Here is a 7,003-nt window from a genome sequence, read left to right as displayed (position 1 = left end):
TACAAAAATAAGAAGACAAACCACAGACTAGGAGGAAACACTTGCAAAACATATATCAAGCAAAGAACTTATATCTAGAGAGCAAAAACACCTCTTAAAATTGAATAATAAGACAGATAATCCAATTAAAAGATAGACAAAGATTTGAAGAGATGCTTCACCAAAGATAACATATGGATAGCAAATAAGCACGTAAGAAGATGCTCAATATCATCAGTCATTAGATAAATGAAAACTAAAACCACAAAGAGATACAACTACATACCCTCTAGAATGGATGTAATTTAAAAGATTTAACGTGTTAAGTAGTGTTGAGGATTTGAAGCAAATGGAACTTTCATACACTGGTGGCAGATACAGAAAGTGATTCAACCACTTTGGAAAAGTTTGTCAGTTTCTTAGATAGTTAAACGTAAACCTGCCATATGACCCAGACATTCCACGCTTCAATCTTTACCTAAAAGAAATGAAAGTGTGTGTCCACGCAAAGACTTGAACATAAATATTTAGAGCTGCTTTATTTGCAATAGGTTTGTGGCAGGCTGAAAAAAATGGTCCCCAAAGATGTCCATGTCCTGATGCTTGGGATCTGTGAATGTTACCTTCTACGGCAAAAGGGATTTTGCCAGTGTGAGTAAGTTAAGGCACTTGAGATGGGGAGATGATCCTGGATTATACGGTCCTCACATAATCACAGGTTCCTTATAAGAGGCAGGAGGAGTCGGTATCAGGAGATGAGGCCACAGATGCAAGGCGCTGGCGTGATGAGCACACAGCAGTAGCCTCTAGTAGCGAGGAGAGGCAAGGAGCAGACGCTCCCTGGAGAAGGAACAAGCTCTGCTGATGCTCTGATTTCAGTGTTTAACACTTATTTTGGACTTCTGACTCCCAGTAAAAGAATAATTTTGCATTGTTTTAGGCCACTAAGTTTATGGTAATTTGTTACAGCAGCAACAAGAAAACTAGTACAAGCCCCAAACTGGAAACAACCCAAATATCCATCAAGAAGTGAATGGATGAACAAATTGAGATATGTCCAAATAATGGAACACTACTCAGCAGTAAAAAGAAACAAACTATTGATGCATCAACACGGGCGAATCTCAAGATTATCTTCAGTGAAAGAAACTAAACAAAAAAGAGCAAATATTGTTTGATTCCATTTACATAAAATCCTAGGAAATGAAACTTAGATTCTAGTGACAGAAAGCAGACAAGTGGTTGCCTGGAGACGGAGTCAGGCAAGAAGGATGGGATGGAGTGCCAAGAGGCACAAGGGGACTTTGGGGAGTGCTGGATACTGTATTAGTTTTTAATTGTTGCATAACAGGTTACAAAAAATTTAGCAGCTTAAAATAACACACATTTATCACCTCACCGTTTCCATGGGTCAGGAATACAGGCGTGGCTCACCCGGGTCCTCTGTCTCAGGGTCTCTCACAAAGCTGTAGTCAGGGTGGGGCTGGGGCTGCCGTCTCAGCTCAAGGCTGGACCGGGGAGTGATCTGCTTCCAAGAGCACGTGGCTTTTGGCTGGTTCCGTTCCTTGGGGGTTGCTGGACTGAGGGCCTCACTTTCTTACTGGCTATTGGCTGGAGGCTCAGTTCCTGCTATGTGGACATCCCCATTGGGCAGCTCACAGCATGGTAGCCTGCTTCATCAAAGCCAGAAAGGGAGAGAGTCTGCTAGCAAGATGGAAATTACAACCATAAGGTTGTATCATAATCACAGAAGGGACATCCCATCATCTTTGCTGTATTCTATTTGTTAGAAACGTCACAGGTCCTGCCCACACAAGGGGATTGTCCCAGTCTATTCGGGACGCTATAACAAAATACCATAGACTGGGAGGCTCAAAAACAACAGCCATTTATCTCTCACAGTGCTGGAGCCCAAGCTCATGGAGCTGGCAGGTTCTGTCTGGTGGCTGGCGGGGACCTACTTTTTGGTTCATAGCCTGCAGCGTCTTGCTGTGTCCTCACGTGGCTGAAGGAAATGGGAAGACGAAACCAATAGGAAGGAGATGGTTGAAGGGGTGAGCTAGCTCTCTGGGGTCTCTTTTATAAGGGGACTAGTCTCCTTCATGAGAGCTCTGCCCTCTTGACCTAATCACATCCTAATAGCATCACATTGGGGTTTAGGATCTCAACATACAAATTTTAGGGGGATACAGACATTCAGACCAGAGCAGGAATACACGGAAGCATGGTTACCAGAAGGCAGGGACAATCAGGGGCTGTCTCAGAGTCTGTCTGCCACAGGTATAGTCATTTATTTGATTGTGCCGATGCCTTTATGGGTATACACATATGTCAAAACTCACTAAATTGTACACATTAAAAACGTGCAGTTTTTGTACAATTATACCTCAATAAAGTAAAAAAGCTAACACACAAAAACTTGACAAGCCAATTATAAAATTGTTATGGAGAAGCAAAGAGCCAAGTTCAGCCATGACAGAAGGAGGGAATCTTGTCCTAACAGATACAAGGATTTGTTTTTAAAAACTACCATAGTTAAGACAGTGTGGTCTTTGTACAAGAGAGACAAACAGTCCAGTGGAATAGTTAGAGAACCCAGACAGAGACCCACGCTTGTGGGAACTTGGTAAATAAAAGAGAGGGTGTTCGCGATCAACGGGGAAGAGACAGACGTCCAAACAAAGGACGCGGAGATGACCGGCATTCACAGGAAAACACAGACCTGGCTCTTTACCTCAGAACGTTCACAAAAGTAAATTGCAGGTGGAGTAGATACCTTGATGTTTCAAGAACAAAACTTTAAAACTTTTAAAGGAAAATACGGATATATCTTTATGCTTTTTGTGTGGGGAAGACATTTTTAAACAACACAGAAAATGTAAACCATAAAAGGAAAGAGTAATCAATTTGATTACCTGAAAATTATAATCTTCTGTACAACATAAATGCCATATATTAAATGGAAAAACAAGCTGTACAACAGGAGAAATTATTTATAACATATAGAACTGAAGAAAGCGTTTATACCCACGTCATATTAAAACACCTCCTCAGAATCAGTAAGAAAACTATAAACCCAACAGGCAAATGATGTGAACAGATAGTTCACCAAAGAGAAAACCCCAAATTCTGTACTTTTGTGCAAATATTCTCAACTTCAGGAGTAATCAGGGACATATAAATTAGGAAATTAATGAGAACATTTACACCCATCAGACTGGAAAAATGTAAAAGTCGGACAACATCAGACACTGGCAATGAAATGAAAAAAAGTGAGCTCATTTGCCCCTAGTTGGAACGTAAACTGCTAAAACCACTTTGGAAAAATTATTTGGCAAAGTCGAAGGCACACGTAGCTTATTCCATTGTTAGGCACATATTCTAAAGACACTTGTACAATTGCATAAAAAAGCCCAAAATGTTTATTTCAGCAATATTTTTAATAGTGAAAAATTGTAAAGAACCTAAATGCCCATCAACAGAAAAATGGATAAGTTGTAGTATATTCATAAAATATACTATACAGCAATTTCAAGGAATGAACTAAAGCTACACATTGCAATATGCATACATCTCAAAATCATGATATGGAGAAGAAAAGAAATTTGCAAGATTAATACAGTAAGCATAATATTTATAAAATTTAAAAGCATGTAAAGGAATACTAAATGCATAGTGAAAGTACAGATACATGCATAGAAATACCTTACACCAAATGACTGTGGTGTTTTCTCTGGGAATCACCGGGAAGGGAAGGAAATCAAGGGCAGTTCACTGTGGAGCTTAATTGGATCTGACGAGCTCTGTTTGCAGCATGAGGTACAGCAGAGTGGTTAATAGCATGGACTCTAGAATCGAGACACCTGAGTCCCGGTTCTATCACTTACAAGCTGTGTGACCCTGGACAAGTCACTCTCTGTGCCTCAGTTTCCTCATCTATGAACTAGAGGTTATAATTATACAAACTCCTATAGAGGTGTGGGTTCAGTGTACAGGGTTTAGGACAATGCCTAGCACTTAGCAAGCACCACGAGCATTAGTTAGCATTGTATCTTAAAAAAATCTGAGTAACTATGTAAAGATTTTTAAAAGCAGCCTTGTTCCTTGCCCTTCCTGAACAGTTCAGTCCTGAGGCTGTTAAGATAAGGCAGAGCAAGGTTGGCCTCCATGGAGAGGGGCAGCCTGGTGTAGGGTGTCGGAGCCCAGCAGGGTGAGGAGGGTGTCACATTGTGTGTGGCAGGGGCTGGCCTGCGGTGTCAGAGCCCAAGTAGAACAGTAAGCTGCCCACACGGGTAGGGGGACACTGAGGTGGGGAATCAGCATCCGACAGGGTGAGAAGGGTATCCATCTAACCCTAACCCAAAAAAGTGTTGGAGTCCAGGGGACGGGTGTGGGAAGGCGTTCCTGAAGAGGAGGAGGGCAGCATCAGTCTAGACAGGGCAAGTAAAGGTCCCATGTAAGGGGCAGTGTGCCATGGGAAGTCAGAGTCTCCTTGGCAATGACAGAGTGAACCTGAGCCTCACCTGACAGGGTGCAGTGAGCAGAACACAGTCTGTCCTGTGACATTCCTGCCAAAGGTGCATGACCTGATCTAAGCAGGAGGAAGCAAAGAAACCCGCAAGGGACAGTGACGAAATAACTCGTCTAGAGTCTTCAAAAGTTGATACACAGCGGGCCAGCCCTGGTGGCTTAGTGGTTAAATTCAGCGCACTCTGCTTCAGTGGCCAGAGTTTGGTTCCTGGGCACGGACCTACACCACTCGTCTGTCACTGGCCGTGCTGTGGTGGGGGCTCACATAAGAAAAGAGGAAGATTGGCAGCGGATGTTAGCTCAGGGTGAATCTTCCTCAGCATCAAAAAAAAAAAAAGTTGACACACTTGAAAGTCAAGGAAAAACTGAGGAATTGGTCCAGATGGAAGAGACTAAGGAGACATTGCCATTAAGTGCAGCGCATGACTCCAAGCCCGGGGCCGTTGCTGTAAGGGAGGTTCTCAAGACAGAGGGCAAACACTAATGGGGTCTGGAGACTAAAGGTGGGACCTCACCAGCATCAATTTCCTGACGTCCAGGCTGGGCTGTGGCTGTGCAACATGTGGGAGAATGTCCTTGTTTGTAGGAAACACACATTAAATATTCAGGGCGCTGGGGCACCAGTTGGCAACTTACTCTCAGTGGTTCAGGAAACAAAGTGTTTGGTATTGTTCTTGCAACTTCTCTGTAAATTTGAGATTCGCAAGACAAAAAGAAAAATTAAAGGTCTTGACTTAAAGAGTTCTGTATTATTCTCACTGGCCAGACTCCCGCGGAGCTGTGGATGCGCAGTTCCGGCCAATGAAACCTCAACAGAAGAGTGCGGAGAATTCACCCGTGCTTCCCTCACACTGGCTCTGCTCTGCCTCCTTCCCCTGCCCAGACCATGGGCGGGTGCCTGGTGTGAAGCATCTGGGTGCTACAGCACCACAGTGACCGTATGAAGAAGAAAGCTGGCCCACTGAAGATGCCAGCGAGAGCGCCCCAAAGCCAGACCGTGGCTGGTATGGAGGGACCTGAGGCCTCAGGGGGCTTGGAGGGAGCCTGCAAAGCAGCTCAGAGGACAGGGGAGGGGCCCCGTCACCCCCTGGTGCCGCGTGGCCTCGTCCTACTGCCATCACTCCTGGACCCACTCTCCCTGCTGGCTATGATAGAAACAACTCACAAAACTAAGTATCAACTTCAAACCAGAGGAAGAGAAGGAAATTAAAATTAACTTTTTAAGCCAGGAACAGGAGTTTAAAAATGATAAAACAGAAAAAAATCTTAATATTTTTTAAACTAGAAAAGTAAGAATCTTTTTTAAAAGTAAAAATAATTAAATATTTACAAGGAAACATTAAAATTATGTATAAAAAAGTAAACAACATGAATAAGTAAAGGCAAATAAAAACTAAGATCTTCAAGGGAACAGGACACGAGAAGGGAAAGACAACAAAAGGATGCGTCCTTAGTAAAAAAACCAGAACAGAAAGGCGGACACGGGCAGGAGCGGACATCCTGCAGAATGCCACCCACCAGGAGGAGAAAAAGAAGATAAAAGTTCCTCAAGAGCATGGAGTAGACGCAGGGGCAGTGCCACCAAAAAGAGGAAAAGGAGGCGATACAAAACGTAGAAAAGAGTCTGAGGAAGGAGAAGCACTTTCTGGCCTACAGGGGAAGCCACAGCCTGTTCCGAGAAAGAACTCGGTTCTGCCTCTGAGGAAGGTCTCCAGGCTGCCCTGGCCTCATCGTCCACTGCAAGTTTCCTGCCCCTGTCTTGCTGTTGTTACAAACAGCGGTTTCCTATGAAGTGATCAGCAAATATTAGGCAAAGAGGTTCTGACCAGCCCTGCTGGAGCCCTGAGAGCCGCTGTGTTGTTGCTGGCTTCAGGCTTTAGTGGCCCTGTTTGAAGCTGCCCCAGCTGTCCTTGGGCCTAGCTTTGGAGGGCAGGGCTGGGCGAGATGGAATCAGGGGTGTCTGGGGAAGCAGTCCTACAGAGAAGTGTTTGGTGAGAAGCAAATCCAGTTTTAGAGGGTTCTCTGGCTGGGTTTTTGGAGGCAAGAAAAAGAGGCTCATTCAAGTTGCCTCAAGAAATGCGTTGCATGTACACGGGAACCCAGGAAGAGATGAGTGGCCACATGTTGGGAGAAACGGAGATTGGAGGGTGTTCATGGTCCTTTGCTCTGGTGCTCGACCATGGAAACGACTGCTGTAGACTGAATGTTTGCATTCCCCCAATTCATATGTTGAAATCCCACCGCACAATGCAGTGGTGTTAGGAGGCAGGGCCTCTGGGGTTATGTCATAAGGGTTGAGCCCTTGTGAATAGGACTAGTGTCCTTGTCAGAGACCCCAGAGAGGTCCATTGCCCTTCGGCCACGGGAGGACACAGCGAGAAGGCGGCTGTCCATGAAGCAGGAAGTGGGCTCTCGCCAGACAGTGCATCTGCCAGCACCTAGACCTTGAACTTCCAGCCTCCAGCACTGTGAGAGAATAAAGTCCTGCCCAGTC

This window comes from Equus caballus, chromosome 5 (genome assembly GCF_041296265.1).
Source record: "Equus caballus isolate H_3958 breed thoroughbred chromosome 5, TB-T2T, whole genome shotgun sequence".
Taxonomy (NCBI): Eukaryota; Metazoa; Chordata; class Mammalia; order Perissodactyla; family Equidae; genus Equus; species Equus caballus.
This window is presented reverse-complemented; position numbering follows the sequence as displayed.